The sequence below is a fragment of the Gymnoscopelus braueri genome (genome assembly GCF_963280865.1).
Source record: "Gymnoscopelus braueri genome assembly, chromosome: 13".
Lineage (NCBI taxonomy): Eukaryota > Metazoa > Chordata > Actinopteri > Myctophiformes > Myctophidae > Gymnoscopelus > Gymnoscopelus braueri.
The window spans coordinates 24,375,343-24,378,088 of record NC_137615.1 but is presented as its reverse complement, the minus strand read 5'-3'; positions in this window follow the sequence as shown (position 1 = coordinate 24,378,088).

Genomic DNA, 2,746 nt, shown 5'->3' with positions numbered 1-2,746 from the left:
CAAAAAAGATGATGAGTGACACCCACAGTGTAACCGAACTACTACCGCAAGACAGGCCCACGCGCCGCGCTGATTGGTTCAACCCCAGGTTGATCAGAGAAAATACCATTTCTCGTAGGTTCTCGAACGCTGTGATTGGTGGAGGCTGCTTGTGGGTTGGACCGCACATGGTTCATGCAGTGGACGGACGGACAGAGTGTTTTTTCCACCATCAGTACATTAGATTAGATTATGCTTGGTACTGTAGTTCACAAATTATGTTATGTGAATACTTATGTAACATCCTGATTCCTGTCATATTTTTTTTGTTTTATTCTTTCTTTCCAATATGATGGTAAAATGCCTTAAATTGTAATGACCAGGAAAATTGGTATTTGTTCAGTAATCCTTTAATCAAAACTTTCATCATACCCATTAAATAACTGCGCCCAAATCATGAGGTATCATTTCCATTTGAAGAGAAAACACGGGCCGCCCGTTTCTGTTTTGAGCGGTCTGTCTGTTGTTGATTTTCTTTGGTTGACACTAGACAACTGCGCCTTCCGCACAAGGACATCCCTAACATCCACCCGCCTCCCGCCACAATACCAAACGTCAGCCCAGCCGTCGTCACGCAGCTCACGCCCCATCTCTAAGGCCAAAGTGAAAGAAAAAATGTCTTCAGACGTGTTGAGTCTGTCGACACCAAGCGCCACTGACTGCACTTCATTCCATTGGCTTTTGCCTATTTCCCCCAAATAGCGCCCTAAATATTGAAAGTCTTAACGCAACGCTCTTGTTTTTAGGTTACATGATCACATTCTTTTAGCCTTGGTCACAACTTACAAGTCACATCATTTTTGTTTGAGTTTTGTAATTTTTTATTTTGAAATGCATCTAATTAATAAAGCAATCCATTGCAATTAGTCTATTATGTTGTAAATACAGCAAGGGAGACAGATGGAATATGCAGTAGGATATAAAAGTAGCCTAGTCTGGCTGTGACATGACCCTCCTTTTGCTTTGTGATGTAAAAAATAACTCTATTCTCATGCAAGTAAGGACATGGTGTGAAAAAGCAAAAAAGGCACCAGTAGTATGGTAGTACTCCTGGTTTACCGAAACAGGGTTCAACAACTTCCTGCTGTGCCCTGCTGACTGTTTCAAGTGTGCTATTGTAATGTTTACCTGAAATGTTGTCACTCGATGAATTGCCACGTTGTTAAAGGTAGGGTAAGTGATTTTCTTTGGTTAAAATAAGTGTTAAATAGCTCTATACTCTGATATTACTCATTGCTATAGAGTGTTTGTTCAGTAACAGGAGTCTCCATGTCTCTCCAGCTCTTTATAAAACAGAAAATGCATTTTTGTTTCAGTTTCAGTTTCATTTCCAATTTTATCCAATAAGGATAGAGAATTCAGTCAGGATACAGATTAAACAAGTGAAATTGGAAGTGATGAAACTAAGAAATGAGCTGACAAAATGGGAACTGGAACACTATAAAAAATTAAGCTGATAAATGGGTACTCTCTTCTGATTGGCTGAAATAATGTCACCTACCAATTTTCTTTTCTTCTGTTTATTAAAGAGCTGTAGAGACGGGGAGGCCCCTGTTACTGAACAAACACTCTATAGCAATGATTACTATCACTATATAGTGCTTTAACCTTTTAACAAAATACTTTTTGTTTTAACCAAAAAATATCACTTACCTTACCTTTAAGTATACAAATTCACAATTTTACCAAAACTCAACTGATGACAACTTGAGTAGCCTATTGGCTGATTTCTTGTAGACACGTTTACAACTGTACAACAACTTCACTGGAGATGCTGATTGTACTATTCATTTGTTGCATTGTTATTGGTACTGACTTTACCATGGGACTGATATCAGTTCCATGGTACTGATATTATGTTCTTTCAAAATTGGCCTAAAAAAAAAAAACCCTATTAGGAGACCTCAAGGGGAGGTAAATGTAATTTCCCCATCTCTTTTGTACATAATAGTGTTTGTATTTGTTGATGACATGTATTATTTGTGTAATTTTTTTATGCTACGTACGTTGATGAATTGAATACATGACCACAATGGAAACAAGTCCCCAGGACTCTTTTGTGTTATCCTTTCAGACTTAATGAATTACTGTACCACATGCTGTTTACATTTCTGATTAATAAAGTGTTCAATCAATCAATCAATCAATCATAAGTCAGGAGGACTGCAAACTCCTTCCCCAATTATTTTGCTGCAGTCTGAAAACTCACCTCTGGCCACCCCACGCTGTAAGCAGTCCTCATTTCTTGTATCACTCCCAGCGGCGGACTGGCCATTTGGCGTACCGTGCAAATGCCCGTTTTAGGATTATTACGGTCATTTCCGGGTCGCGCGGCCCAATTATTAGTTACGTTAATGCTTGGGCTGGGATGCTTTCCAGCAGGGGCCTCAGTGCGGCTGCAGAGTTCATGTGCAGGACTGGTCTGAAACAGTGAAACCCCCCCCCCCCCCCGTTGACAAAACGGACTCCCCCCCCCCCCCCCCGTTGACAAAACGGCCCGGGGGGTGGTGGGCCGGTGAGGACCAAAATGCCAGGGCTGAATTTCGGTCCCAGTCCGGCCCTGATCACTACCGTTGCCTTTAACTTGCCTATTTCGATGTGCTATACAGTAAAGATGTGGGTTGGATACTGTTCACATACTGTATACTGGAGGCCTACTCTATTGTAATGGCCGGTGGGACAGGGACACAGTATACATGGCCCAGTA